Source organism: Loxodonta africana, chromosome 10 (assembly GCF_030014295.1).
Source record: "Loxodonta africana isolate mLoxAfr1 chromosome 10, mLoxAfr1.hap2, whole genome shotgun sequence".
Classification (NCBI taxonomy): Eukaryota; Metazoa; Chordata; class Mammalia; order Proboscidea; family Elephantidae; genus Loxodonta; species Loxodonta africana.
Window position 1 is genome coordinate 27,178,763 of NC_087351.1, and position 16,067 is coordinate 27,194,829.

Here is a 16,067-nt window from a genome sequence, read left to right on the forward strand (position 1 = left end):
GTGTTCTCATTTGTAAAATGGCAGTAAATCTTGTAATGATTAAAACAGTTTCTAAAGTACTTAGTACAGCACCTGGAACTTAATATGTGCTAGTCAACTTTTAATCTCTCAGGTTACGTTTACTGAAAATGTAACAGGAGAAACAGAGAGATAAACAAGAACAAAGAAACGAAGGGATGGGAGGAACGGAGGGAAGAAATGAAAAAAAGAAAGGCTGATTTGGCTTTCTGGCTTAGAGAAAAAAATTATTTTTTCATATGAGAATTAAAATAATACAGCTAAACTGTCTAAGGACAAATGAAATGAGAATTTATATCTTATCCCAGGAAGGACAGTTAGGAATAAAATTAATTTTCATATATCTTTCATTTAGGGTAGTTTCAAAAAAGTGCTTCTTCTTGCCAGTGAGGGCCAAGGACCAGTGAATATATGTAAGAATTAGCATTTCACAGGCCAAGGTATTATAGTTTTGTGGAAATAGCCTCTCACAAGGAAATTCAAAATGCAAGACAGTGTCTCATACTAGAAATGTGTATTCTTTCTCAGTGTTTGCTGTAGACATTGGTTCAATTCCATTTACTCACACATTTCCATTTAGCAATTGATTTACTACTTCTAAGAAGCATGTTTTGTAACGGAACTGTAGCATTAGATTACAGCATTGGATCAATTCTGGTAAAAAAGTTTCTGAATATATTTTAGAGCTCAGAAATCTGTACTGGTCCTTCTGATCCCCTGCCGGAAAGATGCATTCAAGTCACAGAGAAATTGTTTAAGGAGAACAATACTACTTATATTTTTAATCAGAGTATTTATTTTCAACACCCATAAAAACTGTTTTTCCAGTGGATAATGTCTTTGACTTGCCCTCGTAAACTTAGTTAGCTCCCCTTCTTGGTTGCAAGGCTATGACCTTTTCAAGAAATAGTTAATTTACAATTTTGAGCTTAGTACAATGCTAAGACTTCAATTCTCTGTATGATAAAATTTTATCTGCCCTCTAACATCTGAACATTAAATCTTTTTTTTCAATTCTAGAAGTTCTCAGTTCATCTCTTGCTCATTCGATCACATCACAGCAAACTGAAGTAAATGGAAGAAGCAAATCAGTCTGTGGTGTTTTTGTTTCTTTTCAGTGGACATTGTAATTCAAGGAAGCTCCAAAGCTTCCTCTTACTGCCATTTTCTATACTCCACCTAATGACTGTTGTGGGCAACAACCTTGTTGTGCTCTTGATCATCTTTGACCCTCAGCTCCATTCCCCCACGTACTTCCTCTTGGCCAATCTCTCATTCATTGACTTCTGACTTTCCCCAGTCACCACCCCAAACTAATCACAGACTTCTGAAATCATAATAAGACAACCTCCTTTAGGGGCTGCATGAGCCAGATACTCTGTGTGCATTTGTTTGCAGGTGTTGAGATGGTCCTCCTTGTGACAGTGGTATGTGACCCTTAAGTAGCTATTTGCAAGCTGCTCCATTATGGCAGCATCATGGACAGACAAGTGCCTCCAGCTTTTGAAATCATAGATCATTGACTTCCAGCATGCTATAAGTCAAATGGCAATGATTCTGGAACTGCCATTCTGTGGACCCAGAGTAGTGGACAGCTTTTTCTGTGGTATACCTTTGGTGATCAAACTAGTCTGTATGAATACACACCCCTGGAATGTCGATAAATCCCGACGGTAGTGTCTTGGCTACAACCTGCTTCATTCTCTTGCTAATGTACTGTATCTTATTAACTGTTTGCCTTTGCACTAAGGATGGGGCATCAAAGGTACTCTCTATCTGTACTTCTCACATCATAGTGGTGGTGTTGTTCTTTGGACCCTGCATCTTCATCTCCCTGTGGCCATTCAACATCCCTTGGTTGGTCAAGTTTCTTGCTGTGTTTTACTCAGTAATAAAACCTCTCCTGAATCCAGCCATTTTACACACTGAGAAATAAGGACGATAAAAACACCATCAAGAGACTGATAAGTTAGCATATGGATTTGAGGGATAATTTTCAGATCTGTCATGTATCGGGAAATCTTCTTTATTCACTCTAATTTGGCCATGATTTTACCTGTAAAATGAACTAGAAATAATAACTCAGTACAGAAGCCACTCTTAAGATTCCCCCTTCAGCCAAAGATTAGGAAGGCTCATAAAACAAAACAAGACTAAATTGGCACACCAGCCCAGGAGCAAGGACGAGAAGGCAGGAGAGGACAGGAATGCTGGTAACAGGGAAGCCAGGGTCCACAAGGGGAGAATGTTAACATGTTGTGGGGTTGGCAACCAATGTCACAAAACAATATGTGTATTAATTCTTCAATGATAAACTAATTTGCTCTCTAAACCTTCACCTAAAGTATGATAAAAAATAATAAACATGTACAGTATTTTCAAAAAATATGCACATGCAAAATAAAAAAAGGAAGGGGAAATCCAAATTGAAAAAAAAAAAAAAAGCCATAAACAGAGTGATAAGTCCACATATGGATTTGAGGGATAATTTTTAGATCTCTTATGTAAGTAGAAAATCTTCTTTGTTCACCCTAATTTGGTCATTCTTGACCTGTAAACTGACCAAGAAATAATGCCCTATACGTATTTGTAAACTAGGAGCATTCCCAGATGTTAGTCTGTTTTTAAAAACACTTTATTGATACACTCTGGCCTAACTTAACTAGAGAAAATACTAAATATATTTGAGTGATCAGCATCCACTTAGAAAAAAAAGATCGATGACTTTGGCCACAGTGCTATTGCACCTGTACTCCACAAGCTTAATCCCTTTAATTCAAGCATTCAAGTCTTAGCCATTTTTCAAAGGTTGAGTTTCCCTTGAAAGACTTGCCTTAAATGCACAGCAACAGCCATTGAAAATCCTTTGAAATATAATTTTTTCTCTCATGTTAATAAACGAATTTTGTGATTACATTTTTATCTCACATAAATAAATCAGAAAAGGGAGCTGTAAAGGTAGGAAAGACTGCCTTGCTTGAATGTAAGAGAAATTTAAACTGATGAGAAGACAGTCAAGGAGAAACAAGCAATAACAACGGCATAATGAAATTGCCTGTGTTCATTCACCGTAGGGCTCAGATATTTGCTGGATGGCTCTCAGCTAGATGCCTAATCAACTTTCTTTTCTCTAAGGAAGCTCTTACTGCACATCAAAAATAAATAAGTAGAACATATACATGTTTTTATACATGCACACACACACACACACACACATATATGGAAATCCTGGTAGCATAGTGGTTAAGAGCTATGGATGCTAACGAAAAGGTCAGCAGTTCAAATCCACCAAGCTGTCCTTGGAAATTCTATGGGGCAGTTCTACTCTGCCCTATAGGGTTGCTATGAGTCAGAATCCACTCAACAGGAATGGGCTTGGTTTTGTTTATATATGTATATAACACTTGGGTATTTGCAGAGGGATAATGCATGCAGTTGGTGTTATTTAGTAGGGTGAGATTAGACAAGACCAGTTATATCAGCATTGTATGGTCTTTTTTAAATAAAGTTGTCTGTGTAATATTGCATATTATATACTTTTGGATGATGTATGACAAACCTTTATGATATCTTAATTTTTAGTTTAATCTCATGAACAAAGGAAAGCTGTGGTCATGATTTCTTGTGGTGTGATATCTATATCAAACCAAACCCATTGCCATCGAGTCAATTCTGACTTATAGCAATCCTATAGGACAGAGTAGAACTGCCCCATGGAGTTTCCAAGGAGCATGGAAATGAGTGGATTTATTGGATAGAGCCAGCTGGACAATATCAGTAGCAGCTATGTAATTATCACAGTAAACATTAAAAAGTTTCCTGACCAAAATAATCTCTCTTTCCATAAATGATGCCATACATGCATTGTTACGGTCTTCATTTGTTATATCTGGCTTAGAAAACATAGCTGCTACTGATATTGTCCAGCTGGCTCTATCCAATAAATCCACTCAATTTCATGCTGATTTACCACTAAAAGAAGTCCATAGATGAAGATTCTCCATTATATTTCTACAAGTAAATATCATCGGGAGATCCAATTAGCATTTTTACAAGGGGGTTGACCAGTTCATTTCTTTCTTTCCTTTTTCTATTTTTTTTCTCCCCAGATGTCCACATCATAGGTAAAGAGCTTGCAGATCAGCTATAAATCCTTTTTCCCAATGCACTAATGAAGTCAGCATAAATTTGACGTGAAGATCAGACTAGGACATGAGAAAAATATATAGGCTAATTGCTGTCACATGATAGATGTAAAAATCCTAAACAAAATAATAGTAAACACAATACATAAAACTATATATAATATGGTATGAGTATGAAAATAGAGTAATATATTATGACAAATTAATATTAAACCTGAAGCACGAGGTTGATTTAACATTTGGACATCAATCACTATATTAAGTAAAAGGAGAAAAGTCATACAAACATCTCAAAAGATACATAATAAAACCAAAAAAGAAAGCCAAACCCATTGCCATCAAGTCAATTCCAACTCATAGCGATGCTACAGGACAGAGAAGAACTGCTCCATAGAGTTTCCGAGGAGCACCTGGTGGATTCAAACTGCTGACCTTTTTGGTTAGCAACAATAGCTCTTAACCATTACACCACCAGGGTTTCCAGATACATAACAGTAGTGTGTAATATCCAACACATTTTCCTGATGAAACTCCTGCCAACTAGTCATAGAATGAAAATTACCCAATCTGATAAAGGATATTTAAAAAATATTTCCAGCACAAGTTATAGCTAATGAAGAAATATTAGAAGTTTTTCTCCTGAGAATGGGAATGAGAAAAAAAAAAAAAGTTTCTATCACTAATTTCTGCATTTCTTTGGAAGGCCTAGCCAGTTAAACAAGGCAAAAAAATTTTTTTTAATAAAAATATATAAAAAGATAGAAATTAGCTGTTATCCTTTTTAGATGACTTTTTAAATGAAAAGGTATAAACCCTTCTATGGACTCAAATCTAGGACAGTATTTATCTCCTCAGAGGCACTTAACACACTCTTTTGCCTGTTTCATTTCTGTTTTTGTCAATAGATGGTAAGTTTGATGAGCACAGACATTTTGGGAGAGTAAAGATAAATACTAAAGTAGATTAAATAGTGTTTTAGAAACAAATAAGTGTTAGCAAAGAAAAAATGGACTTCTGTCCAAACAAAACCAAAGTACCCAATAGAGCAGTTCTACTCTGTCACATGGGGTCACTATGAGTTGGAAATCTACTCAATAGCAACTAACAACCACAACATAGAATAGGAAGAGAATATCCAACACTTTACTTAGCCATAGGAGGGAAACACTAAGATCTCCCTTCAAGGCTGAATTTGCTTCAAGGAGTGTAGTTAGCTGTGATGGTTAAGGTTGTGTCATCTTGGCTGGGCCATAATTCTCAGTGGTTTGAAAGTTATGATGTAGTTTGGCAGCTATGTAATGATGCAATCTCCTCCAAAATGAGATCTGTTATGAGCAGCCAATCAGCTAAAAGGGAGTTTTCTTGGGGATGTGTCCAGTATCCATTATACATGGACTTTCTGGCAAATCTTGCAGGTTTTGGCTGGCTCTGGACCCTGCAGCTGGCTTCTGTTCATCTGACCTCTGGTTCTCAGAACTTGAGCTAGCTGCTTACCTGCCATCTTGCCTGCTGATCCTGGGATTTGTCAGCCTTCATAGCCTGTGGGCAAGAGATCTGCTGCCTGATTTGTCAATCTTGTTTCTGCCAGTCTGTACAGCTACCTGAGTCAGGAGGAGCCTCCAGCCTAACCCACTGACTTGGGATATTCCAGCCTCTACAATCTTGTGAGCCATGTCCTTGATATAACTGTCTATCTATACATATTTATACACTTTATTGGTTTTGCTTCACTAGAGAATACTACTGACTGAAGACAAGACAAATTTTGGAATAACATCAAGGACATCATACATGAAGAAAGGAAGAGGTCATTAAAAACACAGGAAAGAAAGAAAAGACCAAAATGGATGTCAGAAGAGACTCTGAAACTTGCTCTTGAACATCAAGTAGTTAAAGAAAAAAAGGGTAAAGTAAAAGAGCTGAACAGAAGATTTCAAAGGGTGGCTCAAAAAGACAAAGCATTGTGATGACATGTGCAAAGACCTGGAGATGGAAAACCAAAAGGGGAGATACACTCAGCATTTCTCAAGCTGAAAGAACTAAAGAAAAAATTCTAGCCTGGAGTTGTAATACTGAATGATTCCACAGGGAAAATATTAAGCAAGGCAGGAAGCATCAAAGAAGATGGAAGAAATACACAGAGTCACTATACCCAAAAGAATTGGTCAACATTCAACCATTTCAGGAGGTAACATATGATCAGGGACCCATGGTACTGAAAGAAGTCCAAGGTGCACTGAAGGCATTGGCAAAAAACAAGGCTCCGAGAATTGATGGAATACCAATTGAGATGTTTCAACAATTGGATGCAGCGCTGGAAGTGCTCACCCATCTACATCAAGAAATTTGGGAGACAGATACCTGGCAAACCAACTGGAAGACATCCACATTTATGCCAAATCCCAAGAAAGATGATCCAACCGAATGCAGAAATTATTGAACAATATCATTAATATCACATGCAAACAAAAGTTACCCGAAGATCATTCAAAAGTGACTGCAGAGTGAACTGCGAGGAATTCAACCTGGATTTAGAAAAGGACGGGGAACCAGGGATATCATTGCTGTTGTCAGATGGATCCTGGTTGAAAGCAGAGAATACCAGAAAGATATTTACCTGTGCTTTATTGACTATGCTAAGGCTTTCAACTGTGTGGACCATAATAAATTATGGATTACATTGAGGAGAATGGAAATTTTTTTAATTGTGCTCATGAGGAATCTGTACATGGTTAAAGAGGCAGTCATTTGAACAGAACAAGGGGATGCTACATAGTTTAAAGTCAGGAAAGGTGTGTGTCAGGGTTGTATCCTTTCACCATGCTTACGCAATCTGTATACTGAGCAAATAATCCAAGAAGCTGAACTATTTGAACAAGAATGGGGCATCAAGATTGGAGGAAAATTCCTTAACAACCTGTGTTATGCAGATGACACAACCTTGCTTGCTGCAAGTGAAGAGGACTTGAAGCACTTACTGATGAAGATCAAAGACCACAGCCTTTAGTGTAGATTATATATCAACATAGAGAATACAAAAATCATCACAACTGGACCAATTAGCAGCATTATGGTGAACGGAGAAAAGACTGAGGTTGTCAAGGGTTTCATTTACTTGGATCCACAATCAACACTTATGGAAGCAGCAGTCAAGAAATCAAAAGACACGTTGCATTGGACAAATTGGATGCAAAAGACCTCTCTTTAAAGTGTTGAAACCCAAAGATGTCACCTTGAGGATTAAGGCGTACCTCACCCAAGCCATGGTGTTTCCAATCACCTCATATGCATGTGAAAGCTGGACAATGAATACAGAAGTCTGAAGACAAACTGCTGCCTTTGAATTGTGGTGTTGGCAAAAAAATATTGAATATACCATGCAATGCCAAAAGAACAAACAAATCTGTCTTGGAAGAAGTACAACCAGAATGCTCCTTAGAAGCAAAGATGGCAAGGCTACATGCCACTTACTTTGGACATGTTATCAGGAGGGATCAGTCACTGGAGAATGATATCATGCTTGGTAAAGTAGAGGGTCAGCAAAAAAGAGGAAGATCCTCAATGAGATGGATTGACACAGTGGCTGCAACAATGGGCACAAGCACAGCAACAACTCTGAGAATGGCACAGGACTGGGCAGTGTTTCATTCTGTTGTACATAGGGTCACTATGAGTCAGAGCTGACTCAACAGCACCTAACAACAAGAACAACCAGCCTAACACATTTGGTAGCAAGAATGGTTCTAGAGAAACATAATTGAAAACATAAGATTTATGAATTAGTTCTCAAATCTGCTTAGTCTTAATGATGTTGATGACTCTGCTTACAGTAATAAAAAGGGCACTGTTAATCCATGGCTTGAGGCAGCAATAGAATCATGCAAAATTTAACAACCTACAGATTAGATATTGATGAGAGGCAAGGCTCTGGGTGACTGCGTGTTTGATGCCTTTCTAATATTTTTCACAACGAGAAGTATAAGGAAGCCAGTTGGTTGGTCCTACTTTCACTAGACAAAGTGGTGAAACAAAGAGATGAGCTCAAGACTTCAGGGTCAAACCTTAAGCACCCCATAAATGACCTCATGTTTTCTACTTGTGTGTTGAAAGAAAGCCTTATTTCTTTTTTTTTATTGTACTTTATTTTTTTTAATAATTTTTATTGAGCTTTAAGTGAACGTTTACAAATCAAGTCAGTCTGTCACATATAAGCTTATATACACCTTACTCCATACTCCCACTTATTCTCCCCCTAATGAGTCAGCCTGCTCCCTCCTTCCAGTCTCTCCTTTTGTGACAATTTTGCCAGTTTCTAACCCTCTCTACCCTCCTATCTCCCCTCCAGACAGGAGATGCCAACACAGTCTCAAGTGTCCACCTGATACAAGTAGCTCACTCTTCGTCAGAATCACTCTCTAACCCATTGTCCAGTCCCTTCCATGTCTGATGAGTTGTCCTCAGGAATGGTTCCTGTCCTGGGCCAACAGAAGGTTTGGGGACCATGACCGCCGGGATTCCCCTAGTCTCAGTCAGACCATTAAGTCTGGTCTTTTTATGAGAATTTGGGGTCTGCATCCCACTGATCTCCTGCTCTCTCAGGGGTTCTCTGTTGTGCTCCCTGTCAGGACAGTCATCGGTTGTGGCCAGGCACCATCTAGTTCTTCTGGTCTCAGGATGATGTAAGTCTCTGGTTCATGTGGCCCTTTCTGTCTCTTGGGGTCATAGTTATCGTGTGACCTTGGTGTTCTTCATTCTCCTTTGATCCAGGTGGGTTGAGACCAATTGGTGCATCTTAGATGGCCGCTTGTTAGCATTTCAGACCCCAGATGCCACATTTCAAAGTGGGATGCAGAATGTTTTCATAATAGAATTATTTTGCCAATTGACTTAGAAGTCCCCTTAAGCCATAGTCCCCAAACCCCTGCCCTTGCTCCGCTGACCTTTGAAGCATTCATTTTATCCTGGAAACTTCTTTGCTTTTGGTCCAGTCCAGTTGAGCTGACCTGCCGTATATTGAGTATTGTCCTTCTCTTCACCTAAAGTAGTTCTTATCTACTAATTAATCAGTAAATAGCCCTCTCCCTCCCTCCCTCCCTCCCCTCCTTGTAACCACAAAAGTATGTGTTCTTCTCAGTTTATACTATTTCTCAAGATCTTATAATAGTGGTCTTATACAATATTTGTCCTTTTGCCTCTGACTAATTTCGCTCAGCATAATGCCTTCCAGGTTCCTCCATGTTATGAAATGTTTCACAGATTCATCACTGTGAAAGAAAGCCTTATTTCTTACAGTAGCAGAGCTGATATTGTTGAAAACCAAACCCAGAGTCTTACCATAGGAGTGGCTGAATTACAATGCCAACTGAATTCCCAATGTCGAGAGGTGTCTGAAGTTAAAGTTAGGGCATTGATTTGGAAGAAATGGGATCCTGAAACTTGAGATGGGGACATATGGGCAGATAATCATGAAGCTGGGGCCACTGAGCTCCTGAATTCTGTTGAATCAGTCCTGCCAACAGAAACAGCCCTCTTGCTCCCATCAAAAGAGATTACTCCATCTTGTCTGCCAAGCCCCCAACCCTATCTAATGAGATTAACCCAACTTTGTCTGAGGAGGCTTTGTCTGAATCATTGCCTGGGGTATCACCTGAGGCAGAATCCTTCTAACACAATGCTGAATGTTCTCAGAACACTTCCCCACCACCCATTTTGCCTTCTAGACTTATAACTAGAGTTAAGTTCCAGGGAGTCCCAAAAGGTGAAGTACAAAGTGGGACCCAGGAGGAGGTATACTACAATCCAAACCAACTGCTAAATTTTCCTAATATGTACAAACAGAAACCTGGGGAATATGTGTGGGAATGGCTATTAAGGGTATGGGATAATGGTGCAAGGAACATAAAGATGGATCAGTCTAAGTTTATCAATATAAGCTCACTAAACTCAGATTCTTCATTCAATATTTCACGTAGTGAGTTTAGGGAAAGATCTAATAGTTTATTTGGATGGGTTGCTGAAGGATGGACTATGTGGTAGCTACACGAAATCAAATTGAAGTACCAGACCTGCCCTGGAATAATGAGGAGGAAAGTATCCAAAGGCTTAGGGAAATTGGCATGTTAAGGTGGGTTTATCAGGTTAAATCCACAGATCCCCACATGGAATACCCAGAGGACACACCTTTTATCACAATGGTGAGGAACAAATTTGTAAAATAAGCTACAGCATCCTGGGAGACTGCTGTGAGTGTTATATTATGTAAATCAGATTTGTCAGTGGAAACCGCCCGAACTGAATTAAGACAACTAACTACAATGGGGCTGATTTTACCTTATGGTGGTAGGGGCCAAGTGGCAGTACACAATTGACAAAGACAAGGTGGCTGTGATTATCATGATGGACAGTGGAGTCAAAGCAGTAATCAGAATACCCTGACTTGTATGGACTTATGGCATTGGTTACCTAGTCATGGTGTCCCTAGTAGTGAAATAGATAGGAAATTTACTAAACATTTACTCGATCTGACAATAGGAAGAATTCTAGGTCAGGTACGCAGTGGTGTAACTCAAATCACCAGAATAGAGAGTCATGGCTGCTCAAACAATTCCCAGACTTAAGTGAATTTACAGACCCGAAACACTTAAAATGAAGGGATGGCCAGGTCCACTTGAGGAAGGCCTCCAATACAGTTCCAAAACCGTATACTGTTTATCTTTCCCAGCCTTCAGTAGGATCTACAACCTCTTATGAGAGTGACTGTTCTTTGGGGAAAAGGAAATAATCAGACTTTTCAGAGATTAGTGGATACTGGCTGTGAACTGACACTAATTCCTGGAGACAAAAATATCACTGTGGCCCACCAGTAGGAGAGAGGACATAGGAAGGTCAGGTTACTAATGAAGTCTTAGCTCGTGTCCATCTCACTGTAGCTTCAGCGGGCTCCTGAACACATCCTGTAGTGATTTCCTTTTTTTTTTAGAATCCGTAATAGGAATAGGTATACTTAGCAACTGGCAGAATCCCGACATTGGATCCTAGGCAAGTGGAGTAAGGGTATTATGGTAGTAAAAGCCAACTGGAAGCCATTAGAAAAGGCTCTACAGAGGAAAGTAGTAAACCAAAAGCAATACCACATTCCTGGAAGAATTGTAGAGATTACTGCCACTATCAAGGACTTGAAGGATGTAGGGGAGGTAATTTCCATCACATTCCCATTCAACTCACCTATTTTGCCTGTGCAAAAAATAGATGGATTTTGGAGAATGACAGTGGATTAGAGAAAACTTAATCAGGTGATGACTCCAATTGCAGCTGCTGTTCCAGGTGTAGTTTCATTGCTTGCGCAGATTAATAAATCTCCTGGTACCTGGTGTGCAGCTATTGATCTGGCTAATACCTTTTTCTTCATTACTGTTTTGAAGGACAACCAGAAGCTGTTTGCCTTCAGCTTGCAAGGCCAAAAATATACCTTCATTTGCCTACCTCAAGGATATATCAACTCTTCAGCCCTATGTCTTAATTTAGTCCACAAGGACCTTGGTCACCTTTCCCTCCCACAAGATGTCACCCTGGTCCTTTACATTGATGACATTATGCTGGTTGCATCTAGTAAGGAAGAAGCATCAAAGGCTCTGAACTTGTTGGTAAAACATCTGCATGTTGGAGAGTGGGAAATTAATCTGACAAAAATTCATTTGCCTTCCACCTCAGTGAAATTTCTAGGGGTTCAGTGGTGTGGGGCATGTCGAGGTATTCCTTCTAAAGTGAAGGATAAGTCATTGCATCTGGCCCCTCCCACAACTAAAATGGAGAAACAACTCTTAATGAGCCTCTTCAGATTTTGGAGGCAACATATACCTCATGCAGGTGTGCTACTCACCTTATTTATCAAGTTTTTCAACAAGCTGCTAGTTTTGAATGGGGCCCAGAACAAAAGAAGGCTCTGCAACAGGTTCACACTGCTGTGCAAGCTACTCTGCTAATTAAGCCATACAATCTGGCTGATCTTGGGTTGATCGAAGTGCCACTGGCAGATAGAGATGCTGTTTGTAGTCTTTGGCAAGCCCCTATTGATGAATCACAGCACAGACCCTTAGATTTTGGAGCAAAGCCCTGTCATCCTCTGCAGATAACTACTCTCCTTTTGAGAAACAACTTTTGGCTTGTTACTGGGACTTAGTAGAGACTGAACACTTAACCACGGGCCACCAAGTCACCATGCAACCTGAGCTGCCCATCATGAACTGGGTGTTGTCTGACTCACAGACACATCACGTTGGATGTGCACAGCAGCCCTCCATCATAAAATGGAAGTGGTGTATATTAGTTTGGGCCTTAGCAGGTCCAGAAGGCATAAGTAAGTTGTATGACGAAGTGGCCCAAATGTCCGTGATCTCCATTCCTGTCACAATATCTTCCATCTCCCAGTCTGCACCTATGGCTTCAAGGGGAGTTCCTTACGACCAGTTGACTGAAGAAGAGAAAATTGTTGCCTGATGTACAAATGGTTCTGCACTTCATGCAGGCATCACTTGAAAGCAGAGAGTGACAACACTACGCTCTCTTCTGGGGCTTCCCTGATGAACAATGGTGAAGGTAAATCCTCCTAATGTCAGAACATCAAGTGGTGCACCTTGTTGTTCACTTTGCTTGGAAGGAGAAATGCCCGGATGTGTGATTGTATAGTGATTCACGGGTGTGGCCAATGGTTTGGCTCGATGGTCAGGGACTTGGAAGGAACATGATTGGAAAATTGGAGACAAGGAGGTATGGGGAAAAAATATGTGGAAAGACCTCTCTGAATGGGCAAAAGAAGTGAAGATATTTGTGACTCATATGAGTGTTCACCAAAGGGAACCTCAGCAGTGGAGGATTTTAACAATAAAGTGGCTATGATGATGTGTTCTATGGAAACCAATCATCTTTTCCTAGACGCTCTTTTCATTTCCCAAATGGACTCATGAACAAAGGGTTAATGGTGGCAGGGATAGAGGTTCTCATTGGTTCAGCAACATGGGCTTCCATTCAACAAGGCCAACTTGGCTACGGCCAGCACTGTGTGCCCAATCTGCCAGACGAAGACATACTTTAAGTCCCCTATATGGCACCATTGCTCAAAGTGATCAGCCACAACCAGGTGGCAGGTTGATTACCCTGGACTTCTTCCATCATGAAAAGGGCAGCGTTTGGTTCGTACTGGAATAGACACCTTCTCTGAATATGGGTTTGTCTTCCCTGCACAGAATTCTTATGCCAAAACTACCATCCATGAACTTATAGATTGCTTTAACGCTATCCTGGTATCCCACACAGCATCATCTAGGATCAAGGGACTCATTTCACAGTAAATGAAATGCAAAAATGGGCCCATGCTTATGGAATTCACTGATCTACCAAGTTCCACATCATCCTGAAGCAGCTGGCTTAATAGAATAATGGAAAGGCCTTCTAAAGATACAATTACAGCATCAGCTATTCGGCAATACCTTTAGGGTTGGGGCGATGCTCTCCAGGAGGCCGTATATACTCTAAACCAGTGTCAAATATATGGTGCTGTTTCTCCCACAGCCATGATTCATAGGCCCAGGAATCAAGGGGTGAAAATGGCAGTGGCACCACTCACTATTACCCTTAGTGATCCACTCACAATATTTTTCTTTCCTGCCCCCATGATCTGATACTCTGCAGGTCTAGAAGTCTTAGTGCCAAAGGAAGGAATGCTCCCACCGGGAGACACATCACTGATGCCACTGAACTACAAGTTAAGAATGCCAACTGATCACTTTGAGCTTCTCATGTCTCTGGAACAACAGGCAAAGAAGGGAGTTACCATATTGGCTAGTGTGACTGACCATGATTATCCAGAGGAAATCAGATTGATATTACATAATGGAGGTACACAAGAGTATATCTGGAATGTAGGAGATCCCTTATGGAGTTTCTTAGTCCTACCAAGCCCTATGGTTAAAGTCAATAGAAAACTACAGCAACCCAATTTTGACATAACTACTAACAGCCCAGACCCTTCAGGAATGAAGGTTTGGGTAACCCCACTGGTCAAAGAACCACAACCAGCTGAGGTGACTGCTGAGGCCAAAGAGAATATGGGATAGGTGGTGGAAGAAAGTAGTCCTAAATAGCAGTTATGACTACGTGAACAGATGCAGATATTAGGATTGTAGTTGTTATGAGTATTTCCTCCTTATATGCATGAATCAAATATTTTTGTTTACTTCACTTGTGAAACAAAAGATGTTAACAGGGCTAATGCATTTTCAGTTGTAGACATGTTAGTTGTATCATGTTAGGCATAAGTATGAATTTATAATTGTCTTTATTTAGAGATGGGTATGGGTATCAAGTTTTCAAGGGGTGGAATGTGATTGTCAAGGTTGTGTGTCAACTTGGATGCGCCATGATTCTCAGTGATTTGACAGTTATGATGTAGTTTAGCAGCTGTTTAATAATGTAATTCCCTCAAGGTGGGGCCAAGATGGTGGAGTAGTCAGACTTCCAGTGGTCCATCTTACAACAAAGACCTGAAAAGACACGTGAAACATTTATATATATGACAGGCTAGGAATCCTGAAGATCAAAGGCAAAGTTAGAAAATGGACTGAGCAGCAGAGGGGAGGGAGAGACAGTTCAGAGCAGCAAGGAGTTCCCAGACCTGGATCACTGGGAACCTTCAGGCACCATTACCTGGAGCAACCACAGTGGGGCTGGTGGTAGCATTCCAGATGCAGTTTCCTCAGGGAGAGACAGCAAGCTGCAGAGCCTACTCAGACCTCTGGAACCAGAGAAGAATAGTGTTCTCGGAAAAAGCTAAGTACTTGCGTTTATTTTACCACACCCCCAGCCCCCAAGCCAGCTTCAGGGACTGTCGATTTCCCTGGGCCTGAGATAGGTCCTGCTGCATTGCCTGAGCCATTCTCCTGGCCTTGGAGAAGGGATAAATTCACAACTGGAAAAGATAATCTGCCAGCTCCACTAACCGTGGGAGCTCAAGACAGAAGCAGATCCTGTCCAGGCACAAATGGCCCATGGACATTGAATACCTTCCATCCCTGCTTGTACCTGTGTGGGCCCATTTCAGAAAAATAGGCACTTGTTGGCAGACTGCAACTGTTTCACCTGTGCAGCAGAGAGGTGGGTGTTTGATGTCTGACACCGCTGTGCCTATTAGCACGGTCCTCACCTACCCACATCAGGGACCTAAGGACTGGTGGCTCTACCCACATCACCTAGCCACCCACAACAGGGGTCCAAGGATAAGTGGTACCTCCCAGCCCTTACAACCAAAAGCATTGGGTCCAGCTGTAGAACACAACCACCTGGGCACTCCAGGGAACAGGGACATGCTTTCCTCACAGACAATCAAGGGATGGTTGTCAGCCCCTGCCTTGTTCAGAGCAGGACCCCCTGTTGCAACCAGATACCTGTACCTACAACAATCACCCCTACCCCTCTAAGACTGTAGGACAGAGGCTGTATGACACACTTGATGACCAACTACCTGGACACCTGAGCTGAATCCGTACAAGAAAAGTGAATGGACTCCTAGGCTCATATACCTGGTAAGAGCTTTAGCCATCTGGTGACAGGATGCTAGAGCTTCAAAGGTGAAAATAATTGAAAAAGCTCATTCAAGCAGCCTATTAGGGCACATCAAAACAGAACAAAGCAAGAAGCTGGAGACAGCAAGCAAACATAAAATAAACTAATAAACAACTTATAGATAGCTCAGAGACAACAGTCAATATCAAATCACATAAAGAAGCAGACCATGATCACTTCAACAAACTCTCAAAACAAAGAATGAAGGCATCTTCTGGGATGAAGATGTATTCCTGGAATTACCAAATGCAGAATACAAAAGATTAATATACAGAGCTCTTCAAGACA

General features: G+C 40.6%; 1 pseudogene; it reads left to right on the forward strand.

The window, feature by feature from the left end:
* Positions 1–1,076: 1,076 nt before the first annotated feature.
* LOC100671728 (olfactory receptor 4F4-like) lies at positions 1,077–1,991 on the forward strand (annotated as a pseudogene).
* Positions 1,992–16,067: the final 14,076 nt, after the last annotated feature.